This window comes from Abramis brama (assembly GCF_963993115.1).
Source record: "Abramis brama genome assembly, chromosome: 16".
NCBI lineage: Eukaryota > Metazoa > Chordata > Actinopteri > Cypriniformes > Leuciscidae > Abramis > Abramis brama.
Window position 1 is genome coordinate 94,934 of NC_139978.1, and position 9,773 is coordinate 104,706.

The 9,773-nt window shown below is 38.7% G+C and overlaps 1 long non-coding RNA gene across 1 annotated transcript; it reads right to left on the minus strand.

The window, feature by feature from the left end:
- LOC311066517 lies at window positions 1-1,271 on the minus strand. Its single transcript, XR_014603096.1, has 3 exons — window positions 1,161-1,271; window positions 958-1,086; window positions 1-810 (listed from the first exon to the last, which is right to left on the minus strand). It is a non-coding gene; the product is annotated as an uncharacterized lncRNA (long non-coding RNA).
- Between the last annotated feature and the right edge of the window lie 8,502 nt (window positions 1,272-9,773).

The window sequence follows — 9,773 nt, forward strand, 5'->3', positions numbered from 1 at the left end:
TATCAAAGGATTATCACCATCATCACTGGAATAAATAACATTTTTAGATATTTACATACAATTATTTTAAATTGTAAAAAATAACAATTTTGTTTATTTTTTTTTGCATAAGATACTTATTTCAAAAGCTATATACATATCCTTCTTACCAGTCTTAAACTTTTGTGCCTGTGTAGACTTTATATGCAAAAGCCTCTGAGGGCCGTCTGACAATTTCTTATAAAAAGAGCATTTTTATCAGACATTTCTTAGGTTCAGTAATGTCACTTTAATGGAAAGGTGAGGTCCTGTTCATCTCCAGTAAACACACAGGAGCCTGCTAAAGAAACTCTCCTTCAGAAGATCTCAGACAGAGCTTAGAGGATTCTGCATCTGAAGTCTTCATCCTCTGAGTGCAATTGAGGATGTTCTGAAGTGTATGTACATCAGTTGTGTTAATGCAGTTTACTTAGTCTAGTCTTGGTAGGCCAGTCAACAAACAACACAAAAGGGTTTGTTTCTGTTGAGGTCTTAAAACTATGGCTTGCAGTGAGCCATCCTATTGGACACTGAGAAGAAGAGCAAAGGACAAGGTGGATCAACAACTGCAGACAACACAAACTACAGCTTGGGGAGAGGAGTTGGGCTGCAGGCACAGTGGCAATACCTGTCAATGTCTAACTGAGGATGAAGACACATTTATGGACTGAGTCTCTCGTGTTGATGAGACTGAAGGTGTCAATATGGCAAGTGTTCTTGACGACAGTGAATCAGACACAGAGTCCGAATCTGATCCAACTTCCCTGGAAGACGATTGGGCAACTTGGGCAACTGAACAAAAAAAAAAAAAACACACGTTGCATTGAATTAGATATACTGCGTCAGCACAGTTTAAATCTGCCAAAAGACTCAAGGACATTGCTGGGAACAATGCGTTTGAACCCTGAAACACAAGACAAGGCTGGTGGCCAATATTACCATGTCTGAGTGCTGGAGTCCATTACAGAGGCGCTACACCAGAACATCTGCATTCACACGCTGGAGCTTCAGGCCAACACTGATGGTTTGCCCCTCTTCAAGAGTTCAGCAACACAGCTCTGGCCCGTTCTAGGAACACTGCAACATATCAGACAAGAGGAACCAGTGGCAATAGGCTTATTTTGTGGCACATGTAAACCTACCTCGCTAACTGAGTATCCTGAAGACTTCATCGCTGAAGTAAATGAAGTGGCCAATGGGTTCAACTTTGAAGGAGTGAGGTTAACTTTACATCTGTCATCAATGGTTTGCGACGCACCTGCTCGTGCATTCCTGAAACATGTTAAAGGTCACACAGGCTATCATGGATGCGGAAAATGCCCAGAGGATGGCGTGTACCTGGAAAACAGGATGACATTTCCAAGAAGTGACTTGCCTCGAAGAACCAATGAGAGCTTCAGAAGCGAGACCGATTCTGATCATCACCGTGGTCTCTCGCCCCTTGAAGAAACGCCCCTGGATATGGTCTCTGGCCTCCCCCTCGACTACATGCACCTCGTGTGCCTCGAGTCATGAGACAGCTTCTCCACTTGTGGCTGAAGATGGGTCCTCTCACTCGTAGGCTCTCAGGATCTCACATAAACACATTAACAGAAAGGATGGTGAATGCTCGGAGATATGTGCCCATGGAGTCTGCACGGAGACCAAGGGCACTGAGGGAAACTGAAGGTGGAAGGCAACAGAGTTTTTACTGTATACGGGACCAGTCATGATGAAAGATCTCAAGACAAAAACTTCATGCTGCTTTTTGTGGGAATCTTCATCCTGTGCAACAACAGTTTCATTGAAGATTACGGTGATTACGCAAATGAAATGCTAGTTCTTCTAGTCACTCACTTTGGGCAACTGTACGGTCCACAGTTCTTGTCCTATAATGCACACTCCCTCGTACATCTTGCAGATGGTGCAGAAAAGCAAGGCGTTCTTGACAACTTCAGTGCTTTTAAGTATGAGAATCACCTGAACAAACTCAAAAGACTTCTGAGGAAACTAACATGCCCTCTGAGTCAGATAATAAACAGATTCTCAGAGATAGAAAGAAGCTGCAAAACCCCTCAGAAAACCAGGCCACATCTGCTCAAACACAGCATGCGAATGGTCCTCTATCCTTTCATGAGGCGACACAATATAAAGAGTTGAGGACTCTTAAACTAGACAAGGCAAACAGTCACGTCTACATCGGCGGCAAAGCTTCTAAGCTCCAGAACATCATGTCATTCAAGGATGAAATTTATGTTGCTTACAGTACCTTCAACAGCCAGGAATCTGTTTTTGACTATCCTCTACCATCCTCTACACTCGGCATCCGTTTAGCTGGCGACCTCTCAACAACCGCTGAGTTCTGCAAGTTTGAGGAAATAGAGAACAACATTTCTCTTGCCCCATATCAACATCATTTTGTTGCAATTCCTCTTTTACATACTAATTAATTCTTTATCAGCACTTTTTGTAACATAGTTTATGCATTTGAATTACATAGTTGAAAATTTTATCCGAGTAAATAAATAATATGGGTTTCAGGCTTAAAAAAAAAAAAAAAGTACCTAATAGTGGAGTTTGAGGGAGAAGGGACCACTGGACCAATTGCCAAGTCATGGTACGCAGACGGCCATTCCTGGTGGCCTCCATATAAAGACCCTGAGAGGGTGATGAAGAGCGTCAGAACCACGGAGGAACCACAGCCAGAGAAAGGGTGACGGAGGAGCCAGAGAAAGGGTGACGGAGGAACCACAGCCAGAGAAAGGGTGACGGAGGAGCCAGAGAAAGGGTGACGGAGGAACCACAGCCAGAGAAAGGGTGGACCCGACATAGAACCAAAATCCTGCATGAGTCAGGTAAGAGGAGATTAAACATGATCTTGCTCAGCATACCTGTATTTCATTGTTCAGAATCTTAATAATATACTTTTTTATTTTATTTTTCAGCATCTTTTCAAAATGTGGCCAAAAACTGGAAGAAGGCCAGCTACACATCTGACACACATTCAGAACCTGAAATTGCCAGAAAAAGGATTCCCAAGTAAGTCACAAAAGACAAAATAAATGGTGTAACACATGAAAATCCAATAATTAAGATATTTTTGATGAAATCTCTGAGCTTTCTGACCATTCAGCATATTTACGTAGCTTTGCTTTTAAACAGTGAAGAGCATCCAATTGTACTTTTTCTTTGTTTTCCTAGAAAGAAAACATACTCTGATAACATCTACTCATCAGATGATGAGGCACCAGAACCACCACCCCTTAAAAAAAGAAAAAACGCAGACAAAGAGAGTGTTCCTCCAGCACCGAAACCTCCAGCACTTCCAAAAAATTACGATTTTGACCTGAGATTTTGAGCCAAAACACAGGCGGTTTAGAAAGATAGCAGCATCGTTATTTTATCTCTACAGAGAGATTGGTAGTCTATTAGTAACATCTGTGGACTTCAGCAATCTTTGCTGCATGTGTCAATGATGACAGTTCCAAAAAAAATTCATCCATGACATTCAATATTATACTATTATATTTGGTTGATTTGATGATTGATGAAATAAGTAAGATTAAAAGTGCATAACAGCCCAAAATTGTCCTTATTGTCCTTAAAATGTCCTTATTATTAGGTCCTGTTGTGCAAACTCAGGTTTTCCAAAGCAAAGCTGTAAACCCTTTAAGCAACTGTAAGTCTTAAGTTTCTTTTTTATCTTTTTTAAATTTTTTTATCCAAATCTACAATGATTACAAAAGCGCTATATAAATGAAGATTACTTGACTTGACTTGACATGCAGTGTTTTCGCCAACTGACCTAAACCGTTGACCCCTGAAGGTATGACTTCTGAAGCCCTCTCATGTGTAGATTCACTCGGTTGAAAAATGGTAATTTGTCATTTAAACATCCGAAATTAAAGGTACAGTAGTTTTTTTAAAATGTATTTTATTAGCTAAAACCATTGTCTTTATTCATAAATATGTCCTCATTGGTGTAAAATGACCTCTGCCAATGATCTGACTTATCCTCGTAAGCGAAGAATTTCTTGTCTTTATTTACATGGGACGGGTAAGTCCATGAGGCTTCCATGTCGTTCCGCCATCTTGAGAAACTATAATACCAGAGAGGTACAAAAAGCACTAGCCTACCTCAACACGTTTCATCAACGCGTGTTCGTTCAGAGCCAGCCGACTGAAACCAGCTGAAGCGGACACGGAGATCAGTGAGCGCTAGTTGCAACACGTGAGATCAGTGAGGCGCCAGAGAGCACTATTCGTTTAAATGCTAAATACAATTTCAGCGCTAGATGGGAGAAATTCCTACACAGCGTACCTTTATGGACTAACTTGTAGGGTCTTTAACAAAAAAGCCTCTAAAATCGAGGAGGTCAGAGGTCATGCTTCCTGCTATAGTATCATCAGCTCTCCCCAAAGTCTATTCATGCGGCCACCAGACAGACAGCCTGTCGCATCAACAAATGCTAACATTTTAAACTTCTACATGTGTTTTGAGTAGATAACCGCAGACAAAGAGAGTGTTCCTCCAGCACCGAAACCTCCAGCACTTCCAAAAAATTACGATTTTGACCTGAGATTTTGAGCCAAAACACAGGCGGTTTAGAAAGATAACAGCATCGTTATTTTATCTCTACAGAGAGATTGGTAGTCTATTAGTAACATCTGTGGACTTCAGCAATCTTTGCTGCATGTGTCAATGATGACAGTTCCAAAAAAAATTCATCCATGACATTCAATATTATACTATTATATTTGGTTGATTTGATGATTGATGAAATAAGTAAGATTAAAAGTGCATAACAGCCCAAAATTGTCCTTATTGTCCTTAAAATGTCCTTATTATTAGGTCCTGTTGTGCAAACTCAGGTTTTCCAAAGCAAAGCTGTAAACCCTTTAAGCAACTGTAAGTCTTAAGTTTCTTTTTTATCTTTTTTAAATTTTTTTATCCAAATCTACAATGATTACAAAAGCGCTATATAAATGAAGATTACTTGACTTGACTTGACATGCAGTGTTTTCGCCAACTGACCTAAACCGTTGACCCCTGAAGGTATGACTTCTGAAGCCCTCTCATGTGTAGATTCACTCGGTTGAAAAATGGTAATTTGTCATTTAAACATCCGAAATTAAAGGTACAGTAGTTTTTTTAAAATGTATTTTATTAGCTAAAACCATTGTCTTTATTCATAAATATGTCCTCATTGGTGTAAAATGACCTCTGCCAATGATCTGACTTATCCTCGTAAGCGAAGAATTTCTTGTCTTTATTTACATGGGACGGGTAAGTCCATGAGGCTTCCATGTCGTTCCGCCATCTTGAGAAACTATAATACCAGAGAGGTACAAAAAGCACTAGCCTACCTCAACACGTTTCATCAACGCGTGTTCGTTCAGAGCCAGCCGACTGAAACCAGCTGAAGCGGACACGGAGATCAGTGAGCGCTAGTTGCAACACGTGAGATCAGTGAGGCGCCAGAGAGCACTATTCGTTTAAATGCTAAATACAATTTCAGCGCTAGATGGGAGAAATTCCTACACAGCGTACCTTTATGGACTAACTTGTAGGGTCTTTAACAAAAAAGCCTCTAAAATCGAGGAGGTCAGAGGTCATGCTTCCTGCTATAGTATCATCAGCTCTCCCCAAAGTCTATTCATGCGGCCACCAGACAGACAGCCTGTCGCATCAACAAATGCTAACATTTTAAACTTCTACATGTGTTTTGAGTAGATAACCGATAGTATATTCTCAGTAAAGGGTTTCACCCTGTGTGTTTCCACACTGATTTAGGATAGTTCGGCAGATACAAGAACAGTAAAAATTATCTTATACATCTTATACGTGCAATAGATCATAGCTACCGTAGAAAAAGTCAAGTCAAGTTTATTTATATAGCGCTTTTCACAATACAGCTTGTATCAAAGCAGCTTCACAGTATTAAATTAAAACAATACATCAATGTTTGGTAATGCTGATCAATAGTATTGTTGATTGATTAATTAAATTAAATATCCCCAAAATATCCCCAACTGAGCAAGCCAAAGGCAACAGTGGCAAGGAACCGAAAAACTCCATCAGGTGACCTAATGGAGAAAAAAAAAAAAACCTTGGGAGAACCCAGGCTCAGTCGGGGCCAGTTCTCCTCTGGCATTTATGAACTAGAGGCCGGATTGTAGTTTGAACTGTAAGATTAAAAATATTATATGAATGCCTGGCCGAAAAGATGCGTCTTTAATCTAGTTTTAAACTGGGAGAGCGAGTCTGAGCAACGAACAGTATCAGGAAGACTATTCCAGAGTTTTGGAGCTAAATGTGAAAATGCTCTCCCTCCTTTGGTGGATCTGGATATCCTAGGTATGACCAAAAGCCTCGAATTTAGTGATCTTAAAGAGCGCGATGGATTATAGGGCGATAGAAGATCCGTTAAATAGACTGGAGCTAAGCCGTTTAGGGCTTTATAAGTCAGTAGCAATACCTTGTAATTAATACGGGACTTTATAGGTAACCAATGTAGTGATGATAAAATTGGTGTTATATGATCATATTTTCTTGATCTAGTAAGAACTCTAGCGGCTGCATTTTGGACTAACTGTAGCTTGTTTATTGAGGATGCAGGACAACCGGCTAATAAAGCATTACAGTAATCTAGTCTCGAGGTCATGAATGCATGAACTAACCTTTCTGCATCAGAAACTGATAGCATGTTACGTAGCTTAGGGTTAGGGTTAGGGTTAGAAAAAGGCTGTTTTTGTAACATATGAAATATGATTTTCAAAAGACAGGTTGCAGTCTAGTATAACACCCAGGTCTTTTACTGTAGAGGATAAAGTAACAGGACATCCTACGATGTTAAAGTTGTAGTGTGAGAGGTTTTGTGGGCGGTTTTTTGAACCGATAAGTAGTACCTCTGTCTTGTCTGGATTTAATAAAAGAAAATTACGCGTCATCTAATCTTTTATATCTTTAACACACTCTGTCAATTTGGATAATTTAGCGTTTTCATCTGGCCGTGATGAAATATGTTTGAGTGTCATCAGCATGACAATGGAAATTAATTCCATGTTTCCTTATAATATTTCCAAGTGGCATCATATATATTGAGAATAACAGAGGGCCTAACACAGATCCCTGCGGCACTCCATAGTTTAACTGGAGTTATGATAGATTTTTCTCCATTTAAATAGACAAAATGGTAGCGGTCAGATAAGTATGATCTCAACCAGCTTAATGCTTGTCCTTGAACGCCAGTATAATTTTGTAGTCGATCTAAGATAAAACCATAAAAATTGAAACCCCCGCATGGACAAAAAATGCTGATTGAATCTTTTCATATGAGATTTAAGACGACCAAGTACAGTTTTTCAACCATCTAAAGTTTTTGAACAGACATTGTTTAATAACAATTATACTTTAGGTCACCGTTAAACAAAATACTTACAGTAATCTTCTAAAAGATAAATAGAAGATGCATATGTATTCAAACTTTAAAGATTTAATTTAAACAATCTTTCATTTTAAAAGATCATATTTAAACTTTTACGATTATGCTTTGAAATAAATTTAGTACGAGCAAAACTTTGGCTCTGGAAAGACGTTAGCAGACTAACATTACATGATGCAAAGAGGCTCATCTGGTCTGTCACCCTATATCCTGAAGCTATCATTTATGATTGTCAAGCAACGTCTTTCTCAGAAGATGCAGCGCTGATCGGAAGGGCCTTATAAGCAGCCTATCAATGGGGACAGCCTGAGGGTTCACAGTTTCTAAATGTTTTCAGTGTTGCTCTCTCTCTCTCTCTCTCTCTCTCTCTCTCTGAAGATAGGCCTATGTGGTCATTTTCTCACAGATACAACTTAAGGAATTATTGAACATTTCACAGGTGTGAGATGACTTGTGACGCTTCAAATTTCGAATTATTTTAAATACGAATGATAAATAAATAAAAAATATATACTTTAAGTTCAAATCAAGTTTTTCCACAGACCATCGTTGTAGAATATTTGTTTTTTATTAAGACTTTTAATAATTTATTGAATTTAATTTAAAACATCTTTTACTTTTAAAAGATATCATTTAAACTTTTAAGATTATACTTTGAAATAAATTCAACACAACATTCACAATGTCTCATCCTGATCACTGAATACAGCCCTATGAGTCAGAGACCAACAGACGGTGCTGTGAGAGAGAACCACTCTGTGGTTTTATATTATATACTTTATATTATATATTTTATATTATAAGCAATTAATTTATATACTTTTAAAGAATAGAATGTTTTTCAACTTTAGTTAAATTAGCAAGATATTTATTTTATATTATATATTATAACCATTTCATTTATATTATTTTAAAGAACAGAATGTTTTTCAACTTTAGTTAGTCTGATATATACAACATTATTAGGGCACCTCTTTCTCACTGTTGCCTCAGGAATGTGGAGGGGGATCATGTCAGAGCTCAAATGCGGAGGGTGCGCACACAGACACATGCACCACTGTGGCCGCGCGATGCCGCTGGAGAGGCATTCAGGTCTTTTGTATTACAACTTTTAACTCATTCATAGAAGCTTCTTCTTCAACTCTCTAAACATGTAAGATGATTTTATTTTTTATTCTTGTTTATCTAAAACTGAAAGAATTGGTTTCAATAGATTTTTAGTAAGATATTTTTTATTTTATATTATATAATTTATATACTTGTTTGTTTTTCAACTTTAGTTTAATTAGCAAGATATTTATTTTAAAGGATAGAATGTTTTTGTGTGACGTTGTTTAATCACAGTGCCCGAGCAGCACGTTTCAGATGTCAGAGCTCAAATGCGACGGGTGGGAGGGCGCGCGCACAGACACACGTCCTATATAGCCCTTCTTGACACTGGCTTCAAACCTTCATCAAAACCATCCGTCAAAACTACATAATCGAGGACTAGCAGGGTTAAAAGGTCAAACTAACTGTCAAAAACACATGATCGATGGGCTAGCAAGGGCAAAGGTTAATCCCTGACCTCTATACCAGAAGTTCAACCTGTCAAAAGGTCAAAGTTAATCCCTGACCCCTATACCGGAAGGTCAACCTGTCAAAGGGTTTAAGGTCAAAGCCATTAATCATTTTGACATAAGCACCATCATAAGGACTACTGTCTAGCTTTGAACTGACAGAGTGTGTCTGCTTCCCGGACAATGTTAGGAAGACTGTTCCAGAGTTTTGGTGCTAAATAGGAGAAGGATCTGCCGCCAGCAGTCGACTTTGATATTCTAGGTATTATCAACTGGCCAGAATTTTGAGATCGCAATAGACGTGAAGGACTATAATGCGTTAAGAGCTCACTCAAGTGTTGTGGTGCTAAACCATTCAGTGCTTTGTAAGTAATCAGCAATATTTTAAAATGTATATGATGTTTAATAGGGAGCCAGTGCAGTGTTGACAGAACCGGGCTAATATGGTCATACTTCCCAGATCTGGTAAACCAGCTAGCTCAGTAAGTAAACTTTATTTAAATAGCACATTAATATACAGAAGAGATGGACATGATTTAAAACCATGAGAGAAAGTGCAAGGCAGAGTCAAGAGGCAGCTGATTCCTTAGGCGAGTTTTGGTTTTCATGATGAGACATGACATGTGAAGTATGAAAAAAAACTTTCAGTTTAAGTGTGTTCACATACATTTCATGATAAACTCACAAACCGCTTCTTCAGGTGGCGATTTGTGAATGTGTGCAAGATAGGAGCGTTACGGTGGATGGAGACGGTGATCATTTTCTGGTTTGA